The following is a 23003-nucleotide window of genomic DNA, read 5'->3' on the forward strand; positions in this document are numbered from 1 at the left end:
AAAGGTTACTGTAATTCTAAATCTGATGAATGTGGTCCCTGTGTTCAGAAGGAAACAGAATTCTGAGATGTGAAGACATTTTAAAATGCTACACCCAATATGGCCGCCTTTCCTCCCAACACATAGCATTGAATGGCCAGCCCGTTCTACTCATTCCAATTCTATGGTTCTCTCTCACTTTATCCTTCCCTTTTAACAGAGAATGTGCGGGACATCTTCAGCCAGACCACAGTGCACCACCACATCCCCTTTAACTGGGACTGTGAGTTCATCCGCCTGCACTTTGGTCACGACCGCAAAAAACGCCTTAGCTACCTCGAGTTCACCCAGTTCCTACAGGTATTCACACACACACACACACACACACACACACACACACACACACACACACACACACACACACACACACACACACACACACACACACACACTGTCTTTGTGTACAGGAGTTACAGTTGGAACATGCGCGCCAGGCCTTTGCCCAGAAGGACAAGAACAAAAGCGGCACCATCTCTGCCATGGACTTCAGTGACATCATGGCCACCATCCGACACCACGTGCTCACACCGTTCGTGGAAGAAAACCTGGTTTCGGTAAGAGCGTGTGTGTACTGTAAATGTGATGGTGTGTTGGGGAGGAGGTCAGGGGAGGCCTGGCTGTTGTAACCCCCCTCTGTGTGATTGTTCTCCCAGGCTGCAGGGGGCAGCACCTCTCACATGGTCAGCTTCTCCTACTTCAACGCATTTAACTCTCTCCTCAACAACATGGAGCTGATCCGCAAGATCTACAGCACACTGGCCGGTACCCGCAAGGACACACTGGTCACTAAAGGTAACACACTGGTCACTAAAGGAAACGCATGTATTCCCATCCATACCTATCGTATACCCTTCCACACGCACTGTACTGTACCGACACACCAGGGTTCTCCCCAAAGAATGTAAGAGGCACTGCTCCACCTTTGTGGACTGGCTGCTCCACTATGTAATAAAACAAATTAAAATGAACTACATTTATTTAATATTAGCTTTTTTGTTGCGTTCTCAAGGCATTTTTTTGCTCTAGATTGCGGGAAATGGCAGTTACAGGTGTTAAAAAACGCCCAAATCGCTGAGTCCAAAGGGGGGCACTACCACCCTCTGGGTCTCCTCCCTGACCGTACTCAGCAGAACCACCTTGTTAAAAAATCCTGGGGAGTACCCTGTTCCAGACATGTTAAAGTGAGAGGAGTAGTGGGATCACCCTTTCCAGTCATCTGTTAGCTGCCAGCAGAGGAACTGTCATGTTGAAGAGTCTTGGCGAGCACTCTCAATCTCTGTGTAGTATGTCTGTGTTATGCAGACTTGTTAACTTCTATGGGCTAGGTGCCGCGGTACACACTATCAACAGCCAGTGAAATAGCATGGAGCGAAATACAAAACAGCTAAAATCTCATAATTTCATTTTCTCAAACAATCAACTATTTTACACCATTTTAAAGAAACTTCTCGTTAATCTAACCACATTGTCCGAATTCAAAAAAACTTTACGGCGAAAGCATAAAATTTGATTATGTTAGGACATATAAACTTCACAAGAAAAACCACACAGCCATTTTCCAAGCAAGGACATGCATCACAAAAACCAAAAATACAGCTAAAATATTCACTAATCTTTGATCTTCATCAGATGGCTCTCATAGGACTTCATGTTGCACAATACATGTATGTTTTGCTCGATAAAGTTCATATTTATATGCAAAAAAAAATTTTTACATTGGCGCGTGATGTTCAGAAAAAAGCACATCAATTTACAAAAATACTCATCATAAACGTTGATAAAATTTACAACAGTTATTGAAAGAATTATAGATATACTTCTCCTTAATGCAAACGCTGTGTCAGATTTTAAAATAGCTTTACGGAGAAAGCACATTTTTCAATATTCTGAGTACATAGCTCAACCATCAAAGCAAGCTATACAGATACCCGCCAAGTTCTGGGGTCAACTAAACTCAGAATTAGTATTATAAATATTCTCTTACCTTTGCTGATCTTTGTCAGAATGCACTCCCAGGACTCCTACTTCCACAAGAAATGTTAGTTTTGTTCAAAATACTCCATATTTATGTCCAAATACCTCCGTTTTGTTAGTGCGTTCAGATCACTATTCAAAGGCATAACGCGCGAGCGTAAATCCAGACACGAAAAGTCAAATACTTCCATTACCGTTCGTAGAAACATATCAAACGTTGTTTACAATCAATCCTTAGGGTCTTTTTAACATAAAACGTAGATAATATTCCAACCGGACAATAGCGTATTCATTAGAGAAAAAAGAAGGAGCGGCGCGCCAAACTACTCACTAGTCCCAGGCAGTCCACTCATTGACTGAGCTCCTATTTTCTGGCCAGTAACAGGAGAAGGATGAAAAACGTTTCTAAAGGCTGTTGACAGCCAATGGAAGCCTTAGGAAGTGCAACGTGACCCCACAGACACTGTAGTTTCGATAGGGATTCAAAAGAACTACAATTCTCAGTTTTCCCACTTCCTGGTTGGATTTTTCTCAAGTTTTTGCCTGCCATATGAGTTCTGTTATACTCACAGACATCATTCAAACAGTTTTAAAAACTTCAGTGTTTTCTATCCAAATCCACTAATAATATGCAAATATTTGACTCTGGGCCCGAGTATTAGGCAGTTTACTCTGGGCACGCTTTTCATCCGAAATGAAAATACTGCCCCCTATACCTTAAAAAGTTAACATCTCTTTTTCTCTATCACACTGTTTCTCTTCCCCTCTTCCTCCCTCTTGATCTCCCTGTCTCTAGAGGAGTTTATCTTTGCTGCTAACAAGTTTGGCCAGATCTCTCCCATGGAGATCGACATCCTGTACCAGTTATCAGGCCTTCACTCCCACTCTGGGTAAACACATGCATGAGTATTGCTCTTCAGCCTTGCACTGTATGCATAATATATGTGTTCCTTACACAAACATACCTGTTCAGAATGCTGGGGCAAGCTTATTGAATATTGTGTGGTAATAGTGCTGTGTTTTGTCTCAGACGTCTGAACGTTTCTGACATTGAGAGAATAGCCCCACTGGAGGAGGGAGCGCTGCCCTATCACCTGGCTGAGATACAGAAACAGGTAAGATACCTGTGTGTGTGTGTGTGTGTGTGCGCTGGTGGGTGTGCGCGCTGGTGGGTGTGTGCGCTGGTGGGTGTGTGCGCTGGTGGGTGTGCGCTGGTGGGTGTGTGCGCTGGTGGGTGTGTGCGCTGGGGGGTGTGTGCGCTAGTGGGGGTGTGTGCGCTAGTGGGGGTGTGTGCGCTAGTGGGGGGGGTGTGCGCTAGTGGGGGGGTGTGCGCTAGTGGGGGTGTGTGCGCTAGTGTGGGTGTGTGTTTGTGCGCTAGTGGGGGTGTGTGTTTGTGCGCGCTAGTGGGGGTGTGTGTTTGTGCGCGCTAGTGGGGGTGTGTCTGTGCGCGCTAGTGGGTGTGTGTCTGTGCGCGCTAGTGGGTGTGTGTGTCTGTGCGCGCTAGTGTGTGTGTGTGTGTTTGTGCGCGCTAGTGTGTGTGTGTTTGTGCGCGCGCTTGTGTGTGTGTGCTTCTAGTTCGGACAGTGCAGAATATCTAACAATTTCACAACAACCACCTTATACACACGTGTTAAACAATGCCACTTTATATAATTTTTACATACCCCACATTACTCATCTCATATGTATATACTGTACTCTATACCATCTACTGCATTTTGCCTATGCCGTTCGGCCATCGTTCATTCATATAAAAAAAAAAATCTAAATATTCCATTACCGTACTTCGAAGCATGTCAACCGCTGTTTAAAATCAATTTTTATGCAATTTTTCTCGTAAAAAAACGATAATATTCCGACCGGGAATCTGCAATTAGGTAAACAGACGAAAGAAAATAAAGCACAGGGTCGACTCGGGCACGCGCCTAAGCCCATTGTCCTCTGATCGGCCACTTGTCAAAGGCGATAATGTGTTTCAGCCAGAGGCTGCCTCGATATCGTTCAGCTTTTTCCCGGGCTCTGAGAGCTTATGGGAGCCGTAGGAAGTGTCACGTTACAGCAAAGATCCTCAGTCTTCAATAAACAGAGGCAAGAAGAACAACACCTTTTCAGACAGGCCACTTCCTGCATGAAATCTTCTCAGGTTTTTGCCTGCCATATGAGTTCTGTTATACTCACAGACACCATTCAAACAGTTTTCGAAACTTTAGGGTGTTTTCTATCCAAAGCCAATAATTATATGCATATTCTAGTTACTGGGCAGGAGTAGTAACCAGATTAAATCGGGTACGTTTTTTATCCGGCCGTGCAAATACTGCCCCCTAGCCCTAACAGGTTAGCTTGTTGGGGATAGGGGGCAGTATTTGCACGGCCGGATAAAAAACTTACCCGATTTAATCTGGTTACTACTCCTGCCCAGTAACTAGAATATGCATATAATTTCATGCAGGAAGTGGCCTGTCTGACAAGGTGTTGTTCTTGCTTCTGTTTATTGAAGAGTCAGGATCTTAGCTTTAACGTGACACTTCATACGGCTCCAATAGGCTCTCAGAGCCCGGGAAAAACCTGAACGATGTCACAAACACATTATCGCCTTTGCCAAGTGGGCGATCAGAGGACAATGGAATTAGGCGCGTGCCCGATTCGACCCCGTGCTGTATTTTCTTTCGGCTGTTTACCTAATTGCAGATTCCCGGTCGGAATATTATCGCTTTTTTACGAGAAAAATGGCACGCCCTATCATTGGATATTGGAGTGGTGTTCCGCTAGCGGAACATCTAGATGTAAGAGGTTTTAAAGTGACTAGTGATACATTTATTACATCCAATTTGTAGTTATTAAAGTGGCTAGATATTTGAGTCAGTATGTTGGCAGCAGCCACTCAATGTTAGTGATGGCTGTTTAACAGTCTGATGGCCTTGAGATGGAAGCTGTTTTTCAGTCTCTCGGTCCCAGCTTTGATGCACCTGTACTGACCTCGCCTTCATGATGATAGCAGCGTGAGCAGGCAGTGGCTCGGGTGGTTGTTTTCCTTGATGATCGTTTTGGCCTTCCTGTGACATCGGGTGGTGTAGATGTCCTGGAGGGCAGGTAGTTTTCCCCCGGTGATGCGTTGTGCAGACCTCACTACCCTCTGGAGAGCCTTACGGTTGTGGGCGGAGCAGTTGCCGTACCAGGCGGCGATACTGCCCGACAGGATGCTCTCAATTGTCCATCTGTGAAAGTTTTAGTGTTTTTCGTGACAAGCCAAATTTCTTCAGCCTCCTGAGGTTGAAGAGGCGCAGTTGAGTGTTGAGGATCAGCGGGTTGGAGATTTTGTTTCCTACCCTCATCACCTGGGGGTGTCCTGTCAGAAAGTCCAGGACCCAGTTGCGCAGAGCATAACCTGTTACATCTAGGGGGCAGTAATTTCACGGCTGGATAAAAAACGTACCCGATTTAATCTGATTATTAGTCCTGCCCAGAAACTGGAATATGCATATAATTATTAGCTTTGGAGAGAAAACACTCCAAAGTTTCTGAAACTGTTTGAATGGTGTCTGTGAGTATAACAGAACTCCTATGGCAGGCAAAAACCTGAGATGCTTCTGTTCAGGAAGTACCCTGTCTGAACATTTCTTGCCCTTCTTTATTATCTCTGTCGTTTACAAAGGATCTCTGCTCTTACGTGACACTTCTCACGTCAACAATGGAGTCTCACAGCCCGGGAAAAACAGGAATGATGTCATTCAAAGCCCTGGCTGAAGCACACGAGAGCAAATGCTGAGTGGTCAGTCAATGGACTAAGCCTTAGGCGCGTGACACGCCCCGCCCCCGGCTTTTGGTTTTTTCCTCAGTTTACAGACAGGCAGATTCCCGGTCGGAATATTATCGCTTCTCTACGAGATAAATTGCATAAATATTGGTTTTAAACAGCGGTTTGACATGCTTCGAAGTACGGTAATGGAATATTTCGAAATTTTTTGTCATATTTTGCGTCATGCTCGTGGCCGAGATTTAGCGTTGGGATAGTGTCTAGAACGCACGAACAAAACGTCGCTGTTTGGATATAACGATGGATTATTTGGGACCAAACCTACATTTGTTATTGAAGTAGAAGTCCTGGCAGTGTATTCTGATGAAGAACAAGCAAGGTAAGAACATTTTCTTATAGGAAATGTGATTTTGGTGAAGGCTACACTGGGTGGGTGTCTAAATAGCTAGCCCTGTAACGCCGGGCTATGTACTTACATTATTGCAAAATGTGCTTCATCCGAAAAGCTATTTTAAAATCGGACATATCGAGTGCATAGAGGAGTTCTGTATCTATAATTCTTAAAATAATTGTTATGCTTTTTGTGAACGTTTATCGTGAGTAATTTAGTAAAATCACCGGAAGTGTTCGGTGGGAATGCTAGTTCTGAACGTCACATGCTAATGTAAAAAGCTGGTTTTTGATATAAATATGAACTTGATTGAACAGACATGCATGTATTGTATAACACAATGTCCTAGGTGTGTCATCTGATGAAGATCATCAAAGGTTAGTGCTGCATTTAGATATGGTTTGGGTTTATGTGACATGATATGCTAGCTTGAAAAATGGCTGTGTGATTATTCCTGGCTGGGTACTCTGCTGACATAATCTAATGTTTTGCTTTCGCTGTAAAGCCTTTTTGAAATCGGACAGTTTGGTTAGATAAAGGAGAGTCTTGTCTTTAAATAGCTGTAACATAGTCATATGTTTGAAAAGTGTAAGTTTTCGGATTTAGAGGAGTTTGAATTTCGCGCCCCGCCCATCATTGGATATTGGAGCAGACGTTCCGCTAGCGGAACGTGTAGATGTAAGAGGTTAATGGCGAGTTTGGTGTTAAATGCTGAGCTGTAGTCGATGAACAGCATTCTTACATAGGTATTCCTCTTATCCAGATGGGTTAGGGCAGTGTGATTGCGTCGTCTGTGAACCTATTTGGGCGGTAAGCAAATTGGAGTGGGTTTAGGGGGTAGGTAAGGTGGAGGTGATTATGATCCTTGACTGGTCTCTCAAAGCACTTCATGATGACTGAAGTGAGTGCTATGGTGCGATAGTCATTTAGTTCAGTTACCTTAGCTTTCTTGGGAACAGGAACAATGGTGGCTTGAAGCATGTTGGAACAGCAGACTGGGATATGGATTGATTATGTCCATAAACACGCCAGCCAGCTGGTCTGTGCATGCTCTGACGACGCGGCTAGGGATGCCGTCTGGGCCGGCAGCTTTGCGAGGGTTAACTCGTTTAAATGTTTACTCAAGTTAGCTGTGGTGAAGGAGAGCCCGCAGGTTTTGGTAGTGGGCCGTGTCGGTGGCACTGTTTTGTCCTCAAAGCGAGCAAAGAAGTTGTTTAGTTTGTCTGGGAGCAAGACATCGGGGTCTACGACGGGGCTGGTTTTATTTTTGTAGTCCGTGATTGACTGTAGACCCTGCCACACACCTCTTGTGTCTGAGCCGTTAAAATGCAACTTTGTCTCTATACTGACGCTTAGCTTGTTTGATTGCCTTGCGGAGGGAAACAGCTACACTGTTTGTATTCGGTCATGTTTCCTGTTGCCTTGCCCTGATTAAAAGCAGTGGTTCGCGCTTTCAGTTTTGTGGGTGTGTGTGCTAGTGGGTGTGTGTGGTAGTGGGTGCTTGTGAGTGTGTGCTGGTGTGGGTGGGTGGGTGTGTGTGCGCTAGAGGTCGACCGATTATGATTTTTCAACGCTGATAACCGATTGGAGGACCAAAAAAAGCCGATACCGATTAATCATCCGATTTTTATTTGTAATAATTACAAGAATACTGAATGAACACTTATTTTAACTTAATATAATACATCAATAAAATCTATTTAGCCTCAAATAAATAATGAAACATGTTCAATTTGGTTTAAATAATGCAAAAACAAAGTGTTGGAGAAGAAAGTAAAAGTGCAATATGTGCCAAGTTCCTTGCTTAGAACACGAGAACATATGAAAGCTGGTGGTTACTTTTAACATGAGTCTTCAATATTCCCAGGTAAGAAGTTTTAGGTTGTAGTTATTATAGGAATTATAGGACTATTTCTCTCTATACGATTTGTATTTCATATACCTTTGACTATTGGATGTTCTTATAGGCACTTTAGTATTGCCAGTGTAACAGTATAGCTTCCGTCCCTCTCCTCGCTCCTACCTGGGCTCGAACCAAGAACACATCGACAACAGCCACCCTCGAAGCAGAGTTACCCATGTAGAGCAAGAGGAACAACCACTCCCAAGTCTCAGAGCGAGTGACGTTTGAAACGCTATTAGCGCGCACCCCGCTAACTAGCTAGCCATTTCACATCGGTTACTCCAGCCTAATCTCAGGTGTTGATAGGCTTGAAGTCATAAACAGCGCAATGCTTGAAGAATTGCGAAGAGCTGCTGGCAAAACGCACAAAGGTGCTGTTTGAATGAATGCTTACGAGCCTGCTGCTGCCTACCATCGCTCAGTCAGACTGCTCTATCAAATATCAAATCATAGCATTAATTATACCATAATAACACACAGAAATACGAGCCTTTGGTCATTAATATGGTCGAATCCGGAAACTATAATTTTGAAAATGAAACGTTTATTATTTCAGTGAAATACGAAACCGTTCCGTATTTTATCTAACGGGTGGCATCCCTAAGTCTAAATATTCCTGTTACATTGCACAACCTTCAATGTTATGTCATAATTATGTACAATTCTGGCAAATTAATTACGGCCTTTGTTTGGAATAATGGACTTCACACAGTTCACAATGAGCCAGGCGGCCCAAACTGCTGTATATACCCTGACTGCTTGCACGGCACGCAAGAGAAGTGACACAACTTCCCTAGTTATAAGAAATTCCTGTTAGCAGGCAATATTAACTAAATATGCAGGTTTAAAAATATATACTTGTGTATTGATTTTAAAGAAAGGCATTGATGTTATGGTTAGGTACATTGGTGCAACGACAGTGCTTTTTTTTTTTTTTTTCTGTCTGGGTGGGTGTGCTAGTGTCTGTCTGGGTGGGTGTGCTAGTGGGTGTGGGTGTGTGCTGGTGTGGGTGTGCTAGTGGGTGTGTTTGCTAGTGTGTGTGCTAGTGGGTGTGTGTGTGCGCTAGTGGGTGTGTGTGTGCGCTAGTGTGTGTGTGCGCTAGTGTGTGTGGGCGCTAGTGTGTGTGGGCGCTAGTGTGTGTGGGCGCTAGTGTGTGTGGGCGCTAGTGTGTGGGGCGCTAGTGGTGGGTGGGTGTGGGTGTGTGCTAGTGGGTGTGTGCTAGTGGGTGTGTGCTAGTGGGGGTGGGGGTGTGTGCTAGTGGGGGTGGGGGTGTGTGCTAGTGGGGGTGGGGGGGTGTGGGTGGGGGGTGTGTGCTAGTGGGGGTGGGGGTGTGTGTGCTAGTGGGGGTGTGGGTGTGTGTGGGGGTGTGTGTGCTAGTGGGGGTGTGGGTGTGTGTGTGGGTGTGTGTGTGTGTGCTAGTGGGTGTGGGTGGGTGTGCTAGTGGTGTGGGTGGGTGTGCTGGTGGGTGGGTGTGATAGTGTGGGGGGTGTGCTAGTGTGGGTGTGCTAGTGTGGGTGGGTGTGCTAGTGTGGGTGTGCTAGTGTGGGTGGGTGTGCTAGTGTGGGTGGGTGTGTGCTTGTGTGTGTGTGTGTGCTAGTGGGTGTGGGTGTGTGCTGGTGTGGGTGTGCTAGTGGGTGTGTTTGCTAGTGTGTGTGCTAGTGGGTGTGTGTGTGGGTGTGTGTGTGCTAGGTGGGTGTGTGTGTGGTGCTAGTGGGTTGTGGGTGTGTGTGCTAGGTGGGGGTTTGGGTGTGTGCTAGTGGGGGGTGGGGTGTGTGCTAGTGGGTGTGTGGGGTGCGGGGGTGGTGGCTAGTGGGGGGTGGGTGTGCTGTGCTAGTGTGGGTGGGGGGTGTGGGTGGGGGTGTTGCTCAGTGGGGTGGGGGGTGTGTGTGCTAGTGGGGGTGTGGGTGTGTGTGGGGGACTGTGTGTGCTAGTGGGGGTGTGGGTGTGTGTGCTAGGTGGGTGTGGGTGGGTGTGCTGGTGGGTGGGTGTGGCTAGTGTGGGTGGGTGTGCTAGTGTGGGTGGGTGTGCTCGTGTGGGGTGTGTGCTAGTGTGGGTGGGTTTGTGGCTTGTGTGTTGTGGTGCTTAGTGGGTGTGGGTGTGTGATGGTGTGGGTGTGCTAGGGGTGTGTGTGCTAGTGTGTGTGTAGTGGTGTGTGTGTGTGGGTTTGTGTTGTGTTTAGTGGTGTGTGTGTGTGTGCTAGTGGGTGTGGGTGTGTGCTAGTGGGGTGTGGGTGTGTGCTAGTGGGGGTGTGGGTGTGTGCTAGTGGGGGTGTGGGTGTGTGCTAGTGGGGGTGTGGGGTGTGTGCTAGTGGGGGTGTGGGGTGTGTGCTAGTGGGGGTGTGGGTGTGTGCTAGTGGGGGTGTGCTAGTGGGGGTGTGGGTGTGTGCTAGTGGGTGTGTGCTAGTGGGTGTGTGTGTGTGTGTGTGGGTGTGCTAGTGTGTGGGTGTGTGTGTGGGTGTGTGCTAGTGTGTGTGTGTGCTAGTGTGTGTGTGCTAGTGTGTGTGTGCTAGTGGGTGTGTGCTAGTGGTGTGTGTGGGTGTGTGCTAGTGGGTGTGTGTGCCAGTGTGTGTGTGTGTGTGTGCTAGTGTGTGTGCCAGTGGGGTGTGGTGTGTGCTAGTGTGTGTGCTAGTGGGTGTGGGTGTGCTAGTGGGTGTGGGTGTGTTTGCTAGTGTGTGTGCTAGTGGGTGTGTGTGTGGTGTGTGTGTGCTAGTGGGTGTGTGTGTGTGCTAGTGGGTGTGTGTGTGTGCTAGTGGGTGTGGGTGTGTGTGCTAGTGGGGTGTGGGTGTGTGCTAGTGGGGGTGTGGGTGTGTGCTAGTGGGGGTGTGGGTGTGTGCTAGTGGGGGTGTGGGTGTGTGCTAGTGGGGGGTGTGGGTGTGTGCTAGTGGGGGTGTGGGTGTGTGCTAGTGGGGGTGTGCTAGTGGGTGTGTGGGTGTGTGCTAGTGGGTGTGTGTGTGTGCTAGTGTGTGTGTGGGTGTGTGTGGGGGTGTGTGTGGGGGTGTGTGTGCTAGTGTGTGTGTGCTAGTGTGTGTGCCAGTGGGTGTGGGTGTGCTAGTGTGTGTGCTAGTGGGTGTGGGTGTGCTAGTGGGTGTGCTAGTGGGTGTGGGTGTGCTAGTGTGTGTGTGTGCTAGTGGGTGTGTGTGTGTGTGTGGGTGTGTGTGTGCTAGTGGGTGTGTGTGTGCTTAGTGCGCTGTGTGTGTGTTGTGTGCGCTAGTGGGTGTGTGTGTGCGCTAGTGGGTTTGTGTGCGCTAGTGGGGGTGTGTGTGTGCGCTAGTGGGTGGGCTAGTGGTGTGTGTGTGGGTGTGCGCTAGTGGGTGTGAGCTAGTGTGGGTTTGTGTGCTAGTGTGGGTGGGTGTGCTAGTGTGGGTGGGTGTGTGTGTGTGCAGCTCAAGTAAATGAGCCATGCATGTGTGACTCTGTCTCTCTCTGTCCCTCTGTAGCAGAGCCAGGGGGATGGTTCCAGGTCCGTGTTGCTGCAGATTGCAGAGTCAGCCTACCGTTTCAGCTTGGGCTCAATGCTGGAGGTAAGGGACCTGGGGAAGGGGTGATGTGGTAAGGGACTGGGTGAGGTAAGGGACTGGGTGAGGTAAGGGAACTGGGTGAGGTAAGGGATGGGGGGAGGTTTATGGTAAGGGATGGTGCATTTAAATATTTCAGTTTCAATAGCACACTTAGAAGCTCATATTGAGATGGTTCAATCTCTGTGTATGTCGACGGACATGTTTTATCTATAGAATAATTTAACTATAGCATATTAAATGGACAGAAGTTCTACCAACTGGGGTTTAAATTAGGGAGCCTCACCGAGTGGTGTGCAGTGGTCTAAGGCACTGCAAAAGTAGTGCTAGGTGCGTCACTACAGACCCTGTGTTCGATCACGGGCTGTATCCCAATTCCGGACGTGATCGGAGTCCATAGAGTGCAGTATACAATTGGCCCAGCTCATGTGGGTTAAGGTGAGGGTTTTGCCGGGGGGCTTTACTTGGCTCATCGCGCTCTTGTGACAGGCCGGCAATGAGACGAGATCGAAAAAGGGGGTAAAATACAACAACCAAAAATAAAAACAATTAGGCTTGCTTGTTGAAGGTTGGGTTTAGGTTAAGGTTAGGTTTGGGGTTAGCGAAATAGGATTTTGAATAGGAATCAACTGTGTACCCACAAGGTTAGTAAAACAAGACCTTTGTGTGTGTGTAGCTACGGGAGCCACGGCGGTGTATCCTATAGACCTGGTCAAGACCAGGATGCAGAACCAGAGGAGTACCGGCTCGTTCGTAGGAGAACTGATGTACAAGAACAGCTTTGACTGTGCCAGAAGGTGCTGCGCTATGAAGGCTTCTTTGGCTTCTACAGAGGTACGGACAGACACCTCTTCCCCTCATGGCTGCTCTCCTGATTGCTCTTCTTCCCCTCAGGCTGCTCTCCTGATCGCTCTTCTCTCCTCATGGCTGCTCTCTGATCGCTCTTCTTCCCCTCATGGCTGCTCTCCTGATCGCTCTTCTTCCCCTCATGGCTGCTCTCCTGATCGCTCTCTTCCCCTCATGGCTGCTCTCCTGATCGCTCTTCTTCCCCTCATGGCTGCTCTCCTGATCGCTCTTCTTCCCCTCATGGCTGCTCTCCTGATCGCTCTTCTTCCCCTCATGGCTGCTGTTTTCCCCCTCTATCCATTCTGCTCTTTATCTCTCTTCTCCATCCCTGTCTCCCTCCACTCTTTTCTCCTGGTCCACATTTTTTTCATATCCTGCTCTTCTTTTACCTAAACTCCGCAGGAAAAAAAACGTCCTCACTGTCAACTGCGTTATTTTCAGCAAACTTAACATGTGTAAATATTGTATATGAACACCACAAGATTCACAACTGCGACTAATAACTGACACAAGTTCCACAGACATGTGACTAACAGAAATTGAATAATGTGTCCCTGACAAAGGGGGGTCAAAATCAAACAGTATACAGTCAGTATCTGGGCCCACCAGCTACATTAAGTACTGCAGTGCATCTCCTCATGGACTGCACACCAGATTTGCCAGTTCTTTGCTGTGAGATGTTGCCCCACTCTTCCACCAAGGCACCTGCGAGTTCCCTTGGACATTTCTGGGGGAATGGCCCTCACCCGCCGACTCCAACAGGTCCAGATGTGCTCAATGAGATTGAGATCCGGGCTCTTCGCTGGCCCATGGCAGAACACCTGACATTCCTGTCTTGCAGGAAATCACACACAGAGACGAGCAGTATGGCTGGTGGCATTGTCATGCTGGAAGGTCATGTCAGGATGAGCCTGCAGGAAGGGTACCACATGAGGGAGGAGGATGCTCTTCCCTGTAACGCACAGCGTGTGAGATTGCCTGCAATGACAACAAGCTTAGTCCGATGATGCTGTGACACACTGCCCCAGACCATGACGGACCCTCCACCTCCAAATTGATCCCGCTCCAGAGTATAGGCCTCTGTGTAACACTCATTACTTCGATGACAAACGCGAATCTGACCATCATCCCTGGTGAGTCAAAACTGCGACTCTCGTCAGTGAAGAGCACTTTTTTGCCAGTCCTGTCTGGTCCAGCGACGGTGGGTTTGTGCCCATAGGCGACATTGTTTCCGGTGATGTTGTAAGGCACGTCCTGACCAGGACAGGCCTACAAGCCCTCAGTCCAACCTCTCTCAGCCTATTGCGGACAGTCTGAGCACCGATTGTGTGTTCCTGGTGTAACTCGGGCAGTTTGTTGTTGCCATCCTGTACCTGTCCCGCAGGTGTGATGTTCGAATGTACCAATCCTGTGTAGGTGTTGCTACACGTAATCTGCTACTGCGAGGACGATCAGCTGTCCGTTCTGTCTCCCTGTGGCGCTGTCTTAGATGTCTCACAGTACGGACATTGCAATTTATTGCCCTGGCCACATCTGCAGTCCTCATGCCTCCTTGCAGCATGCCTAAGGCACGTTCACGCAGATGAGCAGGGACCCTGGGCATATTTCTTTTGGTGTTTTTCCAGAGTCAGTAGAAAGGCCTCTTTAGTGTCCTAAGTTGTTCATAACTGTGACCTCCAGTGTCTTAATGACCGTTCCACAGGTGCATGTTCATTAATTGTTCATGGTTCATTGAACAAGCATGGGAAAGTGTTTAAACCATTACAATGAGATCTGGAAGTTATTTGGATTTTACAAATTATCTTTGAAAGACAGGGTCCTGAAAAAGGGACGTTTCTTTTTTTGCTGAGTTTATATTACTGCTTTCCTCCTCCTGCTCTCTCTTCTGTTGGTGGGGAAAAAGGACTGAAGGCTCCCATCTAGTGTTGGCTCACCAACACTGCAACACTAAACCTGCATCCGTCCATTCACTCTCTCCTTTGTCCTTTTAATTTTCCCCTTCATTCTCATCCCTGCACTCTTCTCCTCCCTTCTCTCCTTCTACCCTGAGAAACTAGTCATCGTGAGATGTGGTTCATGTCATATGTGGACTCAGTCTCCCATGGTGCTCTCCAGGTCTTCTTCCCCAGCTCATAGGCGTGGCTCCAGAGAGGCCATCAAACTCACAGTGAGTCAAACTCCTCCCCCTCCAGTTCACTCAGCCAATCACTATGGAGGTGAATCCTTAATTAACACTAAATTAAGACGGTTCCTGGCTATTCCCTCTGTAGTATCTCTGCTGATTCCCGCTCTCTCTGTACCCCCTCTCTCCCTGTAGGTGAATGACCTTTGTGAGAAGATAAGTTCACCGGTAAAGGCGACACCATTCCCTTTGCTGCTGAGGTGCTGGCTGGTGCCTGTGTGAGTAAGACTGGTTCAATCAATCAATCAAATGTATTTATAAAGCCCTTTTTACATCTGCCGATGTCACACAAGTGCTGTACAGAAACCCAGCCTTAATCCCCAAACAGCAAGCAATGCAGAAGCACCGGTGGCTAGGGAAATCCTCCCTAGAAAGGCCAGAACCTAGAGAGGAAACCAGGCTATGAGTGGTGGCCAGTCCTCTGCTGGCTGTGCCGGGTGGAGATTGACACATCTTGGCCATGTTCTGTTATAACGTTCATAGATGACCAGCAGGGGTCAGATGATGATGATGATGATGATGATGATTGATGATGATGATGATAATCACAGTGGCTGTAGAGGGTGCAACAGGTCAGCACCTCAGGAGTAAATGTCAGTTGGCTTTTCCTAGCCGATTATTTCAGAGTTAGAGACAGCAGGTGCGGTAGAGAGTCCAAAACAGCAGGTCCGGGACAAGGTGGCACGTCCAGTGAACAGGTCAGAGTTTCCATAGCCGCAGGCAGACAGTTGAAACTGGAGCAGCAGCATGACCAGGTGGACTGGGGACAGCAAGGAGTCTTCAGGCCAGGTAGTCCTGAGGCATGGTCCTAGGGCTCAGGTTCCTCTGAGAGGAGAGAGAGAATTAGAGGGAGCATACTTAAATTCACACAGGACACCGGATAAGGACAGGAGAAATACACCAGATATAACAGACTGACCCTAGCCCCCCAACGCAAACTATGGCAGCATAAATACTGGAGGTTGAGACAGGAGTGGTCGGGAGACACTGTGGCCCTGTCCGACAATTCCCCCCTGGGACAGGGCCATACAGGCAGGATATAAACCCACTTATTTTGCCAAAGCACAGCCCCCACACCACTAGAGGGATATCTTCAAACCACCAACCTACTACCCTGAGACAAGGCCGAGTATAGCCCACGAAGAATCTCCCCCACATTCTAGGGACAGTAAGGAGGCCTGCATCTTGTAACTGTAGAGTACGTGTAGGTATGTACGGCAGGACTAAATCGGAAAGATGGGTAGGAGCAAGCCCATGTAAGGCTTTGTAGGTTAGCAGTAAAACCTTGAAATCAGCCCTAGCCTTAACAGGAAGCCAGTGTAGAGAGGCTAGCACTGGAGTAATATGATCAAATGTGTTGGTTCTAGTCAAGATTCTAGCAGCCGTGTTTAGCACTAACTGAAGTTTATTTAGTGCTTTATCCGGGTAGCCTGAGTAGAGCATTGCAGTAGTCTAATCTAGAAGTGACAAAAGCATGGATACATTTCTGCATAATTTTTGGACAGAAAGTTTCAGATTTTTGCAATGTTACGAAGATGGAAAAAAAGCTATCCTTGAAATATTCTTGATATGTTCGTCAAAAGAGAGATCAGGGTCTAGAGTAACGCGGAGGTCCTTCAGTTTTATTTGAGATGACTGTACAACCATCAAGATTGTCAGATCCAACAGAAGATCTCTTTGTTTCTTGGGACCTAGAACTAGTCTCTCTGTTTTGTCTGTTGAAAAGTAAACAATGTGCTGCCACCCACTTCCTTATGTCTGAAACACAGGCTTCCAGGAGGGCAATTTTGGGGCTTCACCATGTTTCATCGAAATGTACAGCTATGTATCGTCCCCATAGCAGTGAAGGTTAACACTATGTTTCCGAATGACATCACCAAGAGGTAAAATATATAGTGAAAACAATAGTGTTCCTAAAACAGAACCTTGAGGAACACTGAAAATTAGAGTTGATTTGTCAGAAGACAAACCATCCACAGAGACAAACTGATATCTTTCTGACAGATAAGATCTACCAGGCCAGAACTTGTCCATGTAGACCATTCTCCAAAAGAATGTGGTGATCGATGGTATCAAAAGCAGCACTAAGGTTAAGGTGCACAAGGACAGATGCAGAGCCTTGGTCTGACGCCATTAAAGGTAATTTACCACCTTCACGAGTGCAGTCTCAGTGCTATGATGGGGTCTAAAACCAGACTGAAGTGTTTCGTATACATTGTTTGTCTTCAGGAAGGCAGTGAGTTGCTTTTTTTTTTTATTGAGAGGAATGGGAGATTTGATATAGGCTGATTTTTAGTTTTTTGTTTCTTCTGGGTCAAGGTTGGGCTTTGTCAAGAGGTTTTATTTCTGCCATTTTTTGTGAGTTTGGCACACATCCGGTGGATAGGGAGCTGTTCATTATATTAAAAATAGGAGGGCCAAGCACAGGAAGCAGCTCTCAGTAGTTTAGGGTCCAGTATGCAGCTTTAAGGTTTAGAGGCCAAGACTATTTTCATCAATGTGTCAAGAATTACAAAACTTGAGTGTCTCCCTTGATCCTAGGTCCTGGCAGTGTTGTGCAGACTCGGGACAACTGAGCTTTGGCGAAATAAGCAAATTTAAGAGGAGTCCGTAATTTGCTTTCTAATGATCATGATCTTTCGTCAAAGTTCATGAATTTATTATCACTGCTGAAGTGAAAGCCATCCTCTCTTGGGGAATGCTGCTTTTTAGTTAGCTTTGCGACAGTATCAAAAATACATTTTGGATTGTTCTTATTCTCCTTAATTAAGTTGGAAAAATAGGATGATCGAGCAGCAGTGAGGGCTCTTCGATACTGCACGGTACTGTCTTTCCAAGCTAGTCGGAAGACTTCCAGTTTGGTGTAGCGCCATTTCCATTCCAATTTTCTAGGAGCTTGCTTCAGATCTCGGGTATTTTCTGTATACCAGGGAGCTAGTTTCTTATGACAAATGTTTTTTGTTTTTAGGGGTGCGACTGCATCAAGGGTATTAAGCAAGGTTAAATTTAGTTCCTCAATTAGGTGGTTAACCGATTTTTATACTCTGACGTCCTTGGGTAGGGAGAGGGGAGTCTGGAAGGGCATCTAGGAAACTTTTTGGTTTTCTGTGAATTTATAGCACGGCTTTTGATGATCCTTGGTTGGGGTCTAAGCAGATTATATATTGCGGTTGCAAACGTAATAAAATAGTGGTCCGATAGTCCAGGATTATGAGGAAAAATATTAAGATCCACAATATTTATTCCACGGGACAAAACTAGGTCCAGAGTACGACTGTGGCAGTGAGTAGGTCTGGAGACAAAACCCACTGAGTCAATGAAGGGCTCCGAAAATCCTTTTGGAGTGGGTCTGTGGACTTTTCCATGTGAATATTAAAGTCACCAAAAATTGGAATATTATCTGCCATGACTACAAGGTCCGATAGGAATTCAGGGAACTCAGTGAGGAACACTGTATGAGGCCTGTAAACAGTGATTGAGTAGGCTGCATAGATTTCATGACTAGAAGCTCAAAAGATGAAAACCCAGTCATTTTGGGGGAAAATGTAATTTACTATCGTAAATGTTAGCAACACCTCTGCCTTTTTGTGGGATGGTGCGGTGGATATGGTCACTAGTGTAACCAGGAATAGAGGCCTCATTTAACAGTAAATTCATCAGGCTTAAGCCATGTTTCAGTCAGGCCAATCACATCAAGATTATGATCATTGACTATTTCCTTGGAAGTGATCTAACATTAAGTAGCCCTATTTTGAGATGTGAGATATCACAAAGGAGGGTCTTTATTCCAGTGAGATTGCTAAGGCGAACACCTCCATCTTTAGTTTGGCCCAACCTAGATCACAGACACGGTCTCAGTGGGCATAGCTGAGCTGACTACACTGACTGTGCTAGTGGCAGACTCCACTAAGCTGGCAGCGTGGCTAACAGCCTGCTGCCTGGCCTGCACCCCATCTCATTGTGGAGCTAGAGGAGTTAGAGCCCTCTCTATGTTCATAGATAAGATGAGAGCACCCCTCCAGCTAGGGAGGAGTGGATTTGGTCCTGATTGTGGGTGAGTCCCAGAAAGAGGGCCAATTATCAAAAAATTATATATTTTGGGAGGGGCAGAAAAGTTTTCAACCAGCAATTGAGTTGAGAGACTGCTGTAGAGCTCATCACTCCCCCTAACTGGGAGGGGGCCAGAGACAATTACTCGATGCCGACACATCTTTCTAGCTGATTTACACGCTGAAGCTGTGTTGTGCTTGGTGACCTCTGACTATTTCATCCTAACATCGTTGGTGCCGACGTGGATAATAATATTCCTATACTCTCTACACTCGTCAGTTTTAGCCTTAGCCAGCACCATCTTCAGATTATCCTTGACGTCGGTAGCCCTGCCCCCTGGTAAACAGTGTATGATCGCTGGATGATTCTTTTTAAGTCTAATACTGCGGGTAATGGAGTCGCCAATGACTAGGGTTTTAAATTTGTCAGAGCTAATGGTGGGAGGCTTCGGCGTCTCAGACCCCGTAACGGATGGAGGAGAGACCAGAGGAGACTGACTCGTTGCTTAATGGGGAGAACCGGTTGAACGTTTCTGTTGGCTGAATAAGCGACACCGGTTGAGCATTCCTACAGCATTTCCTCCCAGAAGCCATGAGGAAGTTGTCTGGCTGTGGGGACTGTATGCGGGGATTATACTACTATCTGTACTTACTGGTGGCACAGACGCTGTTTCATCCTTTCCTACACTTAAATGACCCTGTTCTAACGATTGCGTCTGAAGCTGGGCTTGCAGCACCAAACGTTAGCAGCACGTTAACAAGTTCTGTTCCATCTCACTCAAACTTCCCAACCCTAAACCCCACCCATTCTATTCCACCTAATCCTACTTAAATGGGAGGCTGTGGTAGCAACCCTCCCTTCCTCATGTCCCCTATGTCTCTCTCTCCGCAGGCAGGGGGTTCCCAGGTGGTCTTTACTAACCCGCTGGAGATAGTTAAGATCAGATTGCAGGTGGCGGGAGAGATCACCACAGGACCCAGAATCAGCGCCCTCAGTGTCATCCGAGACCTTGGCTTGTTCGGCACTCTACAAGGTGTGTGTTTGACCATTAAGTCTGGTGGCATTGTGCTTGTATTTTTGGGAAACAAAGGCCTTTTGATTGAAAATGTCTGTCACTTTAACCCTTTGTGTGTGTAGGGTGCTAAAGCGTGTTTCTTGAGAGACATCCCTTTCTCAGCCATCTTCTTCCCAGTGTACGCCCACACCAAGGCTCAGTTCGCCGACGAACAGGGAAGACTGGGCGCATTACAGCTGTTAGCTGCTGGAGCCATCGGCGGTACACACGCACTACACACACACCTACCCAGAGATGCAATTCAATTCCATTTTATTTGACTGTCAAACACAGTCATAGCCACAGGTGATACCCTTTCTGACTCCATTTCCCAGGTATCCCTGCTGCCTCCCTGGTTACGCCTGCTGATGTCATCAAGACGCGCCTGCAGGTAGCAGCGAGGGCGGGACAGACCACCTACACTGGAGTCACGGACTGCTTCAGGAAAATCATGCATGAGGAGGGATTCAGAGCACTGTGGAAGGGAGCTGGAGGTGTGTGTGTGTGTGTGTGTGTGTGTGTGTGTGTGTGTGTGTGTGTGTGTGTGTGTAAATGGGAATTTGCTTACTCTCTGTCTATCTCCCCAGCTCGTATGTGTCGATCCTCTCCTCAGTTTGGGGTGACTCTGGTGACCTATGAGCTCCTACAGAGGTGGTTAAATGTGGACTTCGGAGGGCAGTAAGTACACACACATACACACACACACACACACACACACACACTCTCCCCACTGTTATAACGCAAGTTATCATACAATGTCTCCCATTTCTCTATCTTTCTCTCTCCAGTCGTCCGTCAGGGTCTGAGCCCACTCCTAAGTCTCGTATCTCGGAGCTTCCTCCGGTCAGTGCTGACCACGTGGGCGGTTACCGTCTGGCTACGGCCACCTTCGCTGGCGTGGAGAACAAGTTTGGCCTCCACCTGCCCAAGTTCAAGTCCTCTGGAGTGTCTCCATTCACCATGATACCCCTTCTGCCTCCCCTCAAGAGGCTGCTGCCCCCTAAAGACTGGGCCTCTACCTACCTGCCCACTCCACTAGGGAGTATACACTTAGACACACACTCCCAGGGGCCATGCAACAGAAATACATACACACTGTTTGTAAGGCCATGTAACCAGAAATATACACACACACACTCCCAGGGTCCATGTAACCAGACACACACAGACGTACACACTGTACCCCCCCACTCCTCCCAGGGACTAATTCAGTGCTCTCTCTCCCTGGTCCTGGAGAGCTGACTGTAGGTCAGTAGGTTAAAAAGCTCAGTCAGTAACCTGGACACTGCACTGTGTTTGTATCAGTGGCTGCATGCTCCTCTTTACTTCTCTCATCCCTCTTTTCATCTGAACATGTATTTGAAAAGGAGCCTCGTCTCTCCCCCACATTCCGTTGGCTCTCCCCCACAATTCCGGTTGGCTCGGCTCTCACCCCACATTCCGGTGGCTCGGCTCTCCCCCTCTCTCTCCCACGCTCTCTCGCTCTTCTCCCAAGCTGCCGCTCTCCTCTCTCTCGCGCTCCTCTCCTCTCTCTCGCGCTCCTCTCCTCTCTCGCGCTCCTCTCGCGCTCTCTCTCGCGCTCGCTCCTCTCGCGCTCCTCTCCTCTCTCTCGCGCTCCTCTCCTCTCTCGCGCTCTCTCTCGCGCTCCGCTCTCTCTCCGCGCTCCGCTCTCTCTCTCGCTCCGCTCTCTCTCTCGCTCCGCTCTCTCTCTCGCTCCGCTCTCACGCTCCGCTCTCACGCCCCGCTCCCACGCTCCGCCCTCTCGCTCCGCTCTCCCGCGCTCCGCTCTCTCTCTCTCCCGCGCTCCGCTCTCTCTCTCCCGCGCTCCGCTCTCTCTCTCTCCCGCGCTCCGCTCTCTCTCTCTCCAGCTCTCGCTCTCTCTCTCTCCCGCTCTCGCTCGCTCTCTCTCCCGCTCCCGCTCGCTCTCTCTCCCGCGCTCCGCTCTCCCGCTCTCTCCCGCGCTCCGCTCTCTCTCTCTCCCGCGCTCCGCTCTCTCTCTCTCCCGCGCTCCGCTCTCTCTCTCTCCCGCGCTCTCCTCTCTCTCTCCCGCGCTCCGCTCTCTCTCTCTCCCGCGCTCCGCTCTCTCTCTCTCCCGCGCTCCGCTCTCTCTCCGCGCTCCGCTCTCTCTCTCCCGCGCTCCGCTCTCTCTCGCGCGCTCCGCTCTCTCTCGCGCGCTCGCTCTCGCTCGCTCTCCCTCTCTCCGCGCCTCCGCTCTCTCTCCCGCGCTCCTCTCTCTCTCTCTCTCCCGCCGCTCGCTCTCTCTCTCTCTCCCGCGCTCCGCTCTCTCTCTCTCTCTCCCGCGCTCCGCTCTCTCTCCCGCGCTCCGCTCTCTCTCCCGCGCTCCGCTCTCTCTCCCGCGCTCCGCTCTCTCTCTCTCTCCCGCGCTCCGCTCTCTCTCTCTCTCCCGCGCTCCGCTCTCTCTCTCTCTCCCGCGCTCCGCTCTCTCTCTCTCTCCCGCGCTCCGCTCTCTCTCTCTCCCGCGCTCCGCTCTCTCTCTCTCCCGCGCTCCGCTCTCTCTCTCTCCCGCGCTCCGCTCTCTCTCTCCCACGCTCCGCTCTCTCTCTCCCACGCTCCGCTCTCTCTCTCCCACGCTCCGCTCTCTCTCTCCCAGCTCCGCTCCCCACGCTCCGCTCTCTCTCGCTCTCTCCCACGCTCCGCTCTCTCTGCTCTCTCCCACGCTCCGCCTACTCGCTCTCTCTCCCGTACGCTCGCTCTCTCTGGTGGCTCCATCTCTTCTCATTAATAACTGATTTAGATTTTCTTTCTGATGCACATTGTGTAAGGTTACTTTGATTGGACAGCGTGTGTAAGGCTTTACTCTGATTGGGCCTGGCATACAGGAAGTTACTGTACATATTGTAGATCTTCTGTACAGAGACGTGACCACTGCTGGAAAGGAATTAGTTACTGTAGGTTGGACAACTAATGTTATGGTAATGTTTAGAGCAACAACCATGAGGATAATGAGAGAAAACATTTTGGTTACAGAAGTTGTTGCAGTAATGTTAGAAAGCAACATGACGGTAACGTCGGAGTGACGTTCCGTTAGGTTAGAATGACGTTGGGACTCTGTCTCCTTGTGAATCACTGATGTACAGACCTTTTCAACATAAGTGTTTGAGGAGAATCATGAGCAAAGGATTAGATAACTTAAATCCATTTCAATTCATTGTGTATTTTATTGAAATAAAGCATATGTATGGTTTTAATTCTAGAGGTTAAAGTGTTTAGTTTCAAGGGGAGTAAACAGCAAAACCTTACCAGGAGTTTTGGTGTAATTACTAGACTTGGTCACT

The 23003-nt window shown here is 48.3% G+C and overlaps 1 pseudogene; it reads left to right on the forward strand.

Moving 5' to 3' along the window:
• Positions 1 to 21073, forward strand: part of LOC115157377 (calcium-binding mitochondrial carrier protein Aralar1-like) — a 41336-nt pseudogene extending 20263 nt beyond the window's left edge.
• The last annotated feature ends 1930 nt before the right edge of the window (positions 21074 to 23003 follow it).

Source organism: Salmo trutta, chromosome 21 (genome assembly GCF_901001165.1).
Source record: "Salmo trutta chromosome 21, fSalTru1.1, whole genome shotgun sequence".
In the NCBI taxonomy this organism is placed as follows: Eukaryota; Metazoa; Chordata; class Actinopteri; order Salmoniformes; family Salmonidae; genus Salmo; species Salmo trutta.